Source organism: Oncorhynchus mykiss, chromosome 4, assembly GCF_057628025.1.
Source record: "Oncorhynchus mykiss isolate SJ-2025 chromosome 4, ASM5762802v1, whole genome shotgun sequence".
NCBI classification, from domain to species: domain Eukaryota; kingdom Metazoa; phylum Chordata; class Actinopteri; order Salmoniformes; family Salmonidae; genus Oncorhynchus; species Oncorhynchus mykiss.
Window position 1 is genome coordinate 8,729,711 of NC_143025.1, and position 7,298 is coordinate 8,737,008.

Sequence of the window (7,298 nt, forward strand, 5' to 3'; positions counted from 1 at the left end):
GCCCTGGTCTAAAACAATTTACTATATAGCCTTAATGGGCCCTGGTCTAAAATAATGTACTATATAGCATTATGGGCCCTGGTCTAAAACAATGTACTATATAGCCTTATGGGTCCTGGTCTAAAGCAGTTCACTATATTGCCTTATTGGCCCTGGTCTAAAGCAGTTCACTTTATAGCCTTATGGCCCTGGTCTAAAACAACTGACTATATAGCCTTATGGGCCCTGGTCTAAAACAATTTACTATATAGCCTTATGGGCCCTGGTCTAAAATAATGTACTATATAGCTTTATGGGCCCTGGTCTAAAGCAGTTCACTATATAGACTTATGGGCCCTGATCTAAAGTAGTTCACTATAAAGACTTTAGGGACCTGGTCTAAAGAAATTCACTCTATAGCCTAATGGGCCCTGGTCTAAAACAATTTACTATATAGCATTACGGGCACTGGTCTAAAACAATGTACTATATAGCATTATGTGCCCTGGTCTAAAGCAGTTCACTCTTTAGCCTCATGGGCCCTGGTCTAAAACAATATACTATATAGCATTATGGGCCCTGGTCTAAAGCAGTTCACTATATAGCCTTATGGGCCCTGGTCTAAAGCAGTTCACAATATAGACTTATGGGCCCTGGTCTAAAACAATTTACTATATAGCCTTATGGGCCCTGGTCTAAAATAATGTACTATATAGCATTATGGGCCCTGGTCTAAAGCAGTTCACTATATAGCCTTATGGGCCCTGGTCTAAAACAATGTACTATATAGCCTTATGGGTCCTGGTCTAAAGCAGTTCAATATATTGCCTTGTTGGCCCTGGTCTAAAGCAGTTCACTCTATAGCCTTATGGGCCCTGGTCTAAAACAATATACTATATAGCCTTATGGGCCCTGGTCTAAAGCAGTTCACTATATAGACTTATGGGCCCTGGTCCAAAGCAGTTCACAATATAGACATATGGGCCCTGGTCTAAAAAAATTACTATATAGCATTATGTGCCCTGGTCTAAAGCAGTTCACTATATAGCCTTATGGGCCCTGGTCTAAAACAATGTACTATATAGCCTTATTGTCTCTGGTCTTTAGCAGTTCACTCTTTAGCCTTATGGGCCCTGGTCTAAAACAATATACCATATAGCCTTATGGGCCCTGGTCTAAAGCAGTTCACTATATAGACTTATGGGCCCTGGTCTAAAACAATGTACTAAGTAGCCTTATGGGCTCTGGTCTAAAGCAGTTCACTATATAGCCTTATGGGCCCTGGTCTAAAGCAGTTCACAATATAGACTTATGGGCCCTGGTCTAAAACAATGCACTCTATAGCCTTATGGAACCTGTTCTTAAACAATGTACTATATAGCCTTATGGGCCCTAGTCTAAAGAGGTTCACTATATAGCCTTATGGGCCCTGGTCTAAAACAATGTACTATATAGCCTTATGGGCCCTGGTCTAAAGCAGTTCACTATATAGCCTTATGGGCCCTGGTCTAAAACAATGTACTATATAGCCTTATGGGCCCTGATCTAAAAAAGTTCACTCTATAGCCTTATGGGCCCCGGTCTAAGGAAGTTCACTCTATAGCCTTATGGCCCTGGTCTAAAACAATTGACTATATAGCCTTATGGGCCCTGGTCTAAAGACGTTAACTCTGTAGCCTTATAGGCCCTGGTCTAAAGTAGTTCACTCTATAGCCTTATGTGCCCTGATCTAAAACAATGTACTATATGGCCTTATTGGCCCTGGTCTAAAACAATGTGCTATATAGCATTATGGGCCCTGGTCTAAAGCAGTTCACTATATAGACTTATGGGCCCTGGTCTAAAGCAGTTCACTATATAGCCTTATGGGCCCTGGTCTAAAACAATGTACTATATAGCCTTATTGTCTCTGGTCTTTAGCAGTTCACTCTTTAGCCTTATGGGCCCTGGTCTAAAACAATATACTATATAGCCTTATGGGCCCTGGTCTAAAGCAGTTCACTATATAGACTTATGGGCCCTGGTCTAAAACAATGTACTAAGTAGCCTTATGGGCTCTGGTCTAAAGCAGTTCACTATATAGCCTTATGGGCCCTGGTCTAAAACAATGCACTCTATAGCCTTATGGAACCTGTTCTTAAACAATGTACTATATAGCCTTATGGGCCCTAGTCTAAAGAGGTTCACTATATAGCCTTATGGGCCCTGGTCTAAAACAATGTACTATATAGCCTTATGGGCCCTGGTCTAAAGCAGTTCACTATATAGCCTTATGGGCCCTGGTCTAAAACAATGTACTATATAGCCTTATGGGCCCTGATCTAAAAAAGTTCACTCTATAGCCTTATGGGCCCCGGTCTAAGGAAGTTCACTCTATAGCCTTATGGCCCTGGTCTAAAACAATTGACTATATAGCCTTATGGGCCCTGGTCTAAAGACGTTAACTCTGTAGCCTTATAGGCCCTGGTCTAAAGTAGTTCACTCTATAGCCTTATGTGCCCTGATCTAAAACAATGTACTATATGGCCTTATTGGCCCTGGTCTAAAACAATGTGCTATATAGCATTATGGGCCCTGGTCTAAAGCAGTTCACTATATAGACTTATGGGCCCTGGTCTAAAGCAGTTCACTATATAACCTTATGGGACCTGGTCTAAAGCAGTTCACTCTATAGCCTTATGGGCCCCGGTCTAAAGAAGTTCACTCTATAGCCTTATGGCCCTGGTCTAAAACAATTGACTATATAGCCTTAATGGGCCCTGGTCTAAAATAATGTACTATATAGCATTATGGGCCCTGGTCTAAAGAAGTTCACTATATAGCCTTATGGGCCCTGGTCTAAAACAATGTACTATATAGCCTTATGGGTCCTGGTCTAAAGCAGTTCACTATATTGCCTTATGGGCCCTGGTCTAAAGCAGTTCACTCTATAGCCTTATGGCCCTGGTCTAAAAAAGTTCACTCTATAGCCTTATGGGCCCCGGTCTAAGGAAGTTCACTCTATAGCCTTATGGCCCTGGTCTAAAACAATTGACTATATAGCCTTATGGGCCCTGGTCTAAAGACGTTAACTCTGTAGCCTTATAGGCCCTGGTCTAAAGTAGTTCACTCTATAGCCTTATGTGCCCTGATCTAAAACAATGTACTATATGGCCTTATTGGCCCTGGTCTAAAACAATGTGCTATATAGCATTATGGGCCCTGGTCTAAAGCAGTTCACTATATAGACTTATGGGCCCTGGTCTAAAGCAGTTCACTATATAGCCTTATGGGCCCTGGTCTAAAACAATGTACTATATAGCCTTATTGTCTCTGGTCTTTAGCAGTTCACTCTTTAGCCTTATGGGCCCTGGTCTAAAACAATATACTATATAGCCTTATGGGCCCTGGTCTAAAGCAGTTCACTATATAGACTTATGGGCCCTGGTCTAAAACAATGTACTAAGTAGCCTTATGGGCTCTGGTCTAAAGCAGTTCACTATATAGCCTTATGGGCCCTGGTCTAAAACAATGCACTCTATAGCCTTATGGAACCTGTTCTTAAACAATGTACTATATAGCCTTATGGGCCCTAGTCTAAAGAGGTTCACTATATAGCCTTATGGGCCCTGGTCTAAAACAATGTACTATATAGCCTTATGGGCCCTGGTCTAAAACAATGTACTATATAGCCTTATGGGCCCTGATCTAAAAAAGTTCACTCTATAGCCTTATGGGCCCCGGTCTAAGGAAGTTCACTCTATAGCCTTATGGCCCTGGTCTAAAACAATTGACTATATAGCCTTATGGGCCCTGGTCTAAAGACGTTAACTCTGTAGCCTTATAGGCCCTGGTCTAAAGTAGTTCACTCTATAGCCTTATGTGCCCTGATCTAAAACAATGTACTATATGGCCTTATTGGCCCTGGTCTAAAACAATGTGCTATATAGCATTATGGGCCCTGGTCTAAAGCAGTTCACTATATAGACTTATGGGCCCTGGTCTAAAGCAGTTCACTATATAACCTTATGGGACCTGGTCTAAAGCAGTTCACTCTATAGCCTTATGGGCCCCGGTCTAAAGAAGTTCACTCTATAGCCTTATGGCCCTGGTCTAAAACAATTGACTATATAGCCTTAATGGGCCCTGGTCTAAAATAATGTACTATATAGCATTATGGGCCCTGGTCTAAAGAAGTTCACTATATAGCCTTATGGGCCCTGGTCTAAAACAATGTACTATATAGCCTTATGGGTCCTGGTCTAAAGCAGTTCACTATATTGCCTTATGGGCCCTGGTCTAAAGCAGTTCACTCTATAGCCTTATGGCCCTGGTCTAAAACAATTGACTATATAGCCTTATGGGCCCTGGTCTAAAACAATTTACTATATAGCCTTATGGGCCCTGGTCTAAAATAATGTACTATATAGCTTTATGGGCCCTGGTCTAAAGCAGTTCACTATATAGACTTATGGGCCCTGGTCTAAAGTAGTTCACTCTATAGCCTTATGGGCCCTGGTCTAAAACAATGTACTATATAGCATAATGGGCCCTGGTCTAAAACAATGTACTATATAGCCTTATGGGCCCTTGTCTAAATCAATTTACTATATAGCCTTATGGGCCCTGGTCTAAAGCAGTTCACTATATAGACTTATGGGCCCTGATCTAAAGTAGTTCACTAAAAAGCCTTTAGGGACCTGGTCTAAAGCAGTTCACTCTATAGCCTTATGGGCCCCGGTCTAAAGAAGTTCACTCTATAGCCTAATGGGCCCTGGTCTAAAACAATGTACTATATAGCATTATGTGCCCTGGTCTAAAGCAGTTCACTATATAGCCTTATGGGCCCTGGTCTAAAACAATGTACTATATAGCCTTATTGTCTCTGGTCTTTAGCCGTTCACTCTTTAGCCTTATGGGCCCTGGTCTAAAACAATATACTATATAGCCTTATGGGCCCTGGTCTAAAGCAGTTCACTATATAGACTTATGGGCCCTGGTCTAAAACAATGTACTAAGTAGCCTTATGGGCTCTGGTCTAAAGCAGTTCACTATATAGCCTTATGGGCCCTGGTCTAAAGCAGTTCACAATATAGACTTATGGGCCCTGGTCTAAAACAATGCACTCTATAGCCTTATGGAACCTGTTCTTAAACAATGTACTATATAGCCTTATGGGCCCTGGTCTAAAGCAGTTCACTATATAGCCTTATGGGCCCTGGTCTAAAACAATGTACTATATAGCCTTATGGGCCCTGATCTAAAGAAGTTCACTATATAGCCTTATGGGCCCTGGTCTAAAATAATGTACTATATAGCTTTATGGGCCCTGGTCTAAAGCAGTTCACTATATAGACTTATGGGCCCTGATCTAAAGTAGTTCACTATAAAGCCTTTAGGGACCTGGTCTAAAGAAATTCACTCTATAGCCTAATGGGCCCTGGTCTAAAACAATTTACTATATGGCATTACGGGCACTGGTCTAAAACAATGTACTATATAGCATTATGTGCCCTGGTCTAAAGCAGTTCACTATATAGCCTTATGGGCCCTGGTCTAAAACAATATACTATATAGCATTATGGGCCCTGGTCTAAAGCAGTTCACTATATAGCCTTATCGGCCCTGGTCTAAAGCAGTTCACAATATAGACTTATGGGCCCTGGTCTAAAACAATTTACTATATAGCCTTATGGGCCCTGGTCTAAAATAATGTACTATATAGCATTATGGGCCCTGGTCTAAAGCAGTTCACTATATAGCCTTATGGGCCCTGGTCTAAAACAATGTACTATATAGCCTTATGGGTCCTGGTCTAAAGCAGTTCACTATATTGCCTTATTGGCCCTGGTCTAAAGCAGTTCACTCTATAGCCTTATGGGCCCTGGTCTAAAACAATATACTATATAGCCTTATGGGCCCTGGTCTAAAGCAGTTCACTATATAGACTTATGGGCCCTGGTCTAAAACAATGTACTAAGTAGCCTTATGGGCTCTGGTCTAAAGCAGTTCACTATATAGCCTTATGGGCCCTGGTCTAAAACAATGCACTCTATAGCCTTATGGAACCTGTTCTTAAACAATGTACTATATAGCCTTATGGGCCCTAGTCTAAAGAGGTTCACTATATAGCCTTATGGGCCCTGGTCTAAAACAATGTACTATATAGCCTTATGGGCCCTGGTCTAAAACAATGTACTATATAGCCTTATGGGCCCTGATCTAAAAAAGTTCACTCTATAGCCTTATGGGCCCCGGTCTAAGGAAGTTCACTCTATAGCCTTATGGCCCTGGTCTAAAACAATTGACTATATAGCCTTATGGGCCCTGGTCTAAAGACGTTAACTCTGTAGCCTTATAGGCCCTGGTCTAAAGTAGTTCACTCTATAGCCTTATGTGCCCTGATCTAAAACAATGTACTATATGGCCTTATTGGCCCTGGTCTAAAACAATGTGCTATATAGCATTATGGGCCCTGGTCTAAAGCAGTTCACTATATAGACTTATGGGCCCTGGTCTAAAGCAGTTCACTATATAACCTTATGGGACCTGGTCTAAAGCAGTTCACTCTATAGCCTTATGGGCCCCGGTCTAAAGAAGTTCACTCTATAGCCTTATGGCCCTGGTCTAAAACAATTGACTATATAGCCTTAATGGGCCCTGGTCTAAAATAATGTACTATATAGCATTATGGGCCCTGGTCTAAAGAAGTTCACTATATAGCCTTATGGGCCCTGGTCTAAAACAATGTACTATATAGCCTTATGGGTCCTGGTCTAAAGCAGTTCACTATATTGCCTTATGGGCCCTGGTCTAAAGCAGTTCACTCTATAGCCTTATGGCCCTGGTCTAAAACAATTGACTATATAGCCTTATGGGCCCTGGTCTAAAACAATTTACTATATAGCCTTATGGGCCCTGGTCTAAAATAATGTACTATATAGCTTTATGGGCCCTGGTCTAAAGCAGTTCACTATATAGACTTATGGGCCCTGGTCTAAAGTAGTTCACTCTATAGCCTTATGGGCCCTGGTCTAAAACAATGTACTATATAGCATAATGGGCCCTGGTCTAAAACAATGTACTATATAGCCTTATGGGCCCTTGTCTAAATCAATTTACTATATAGCCTTATGGGCCCTGGTCTAAAGCAGTTCACTATATAGACTTATGGGCCCTGATCTAAAGTAGTTCACTAAAAAGCCTTTAGGGACCTGGTCTAAAGCAGTTCACTCTATAGCCTTATGGGCCCCGGTCTAAAGAAGTTCACTCTATAGCCTAATGGGCCCTGGTCTAAAACAATGTACTATATAGCATTATGTGCCCTGGTCTAAAGCAGT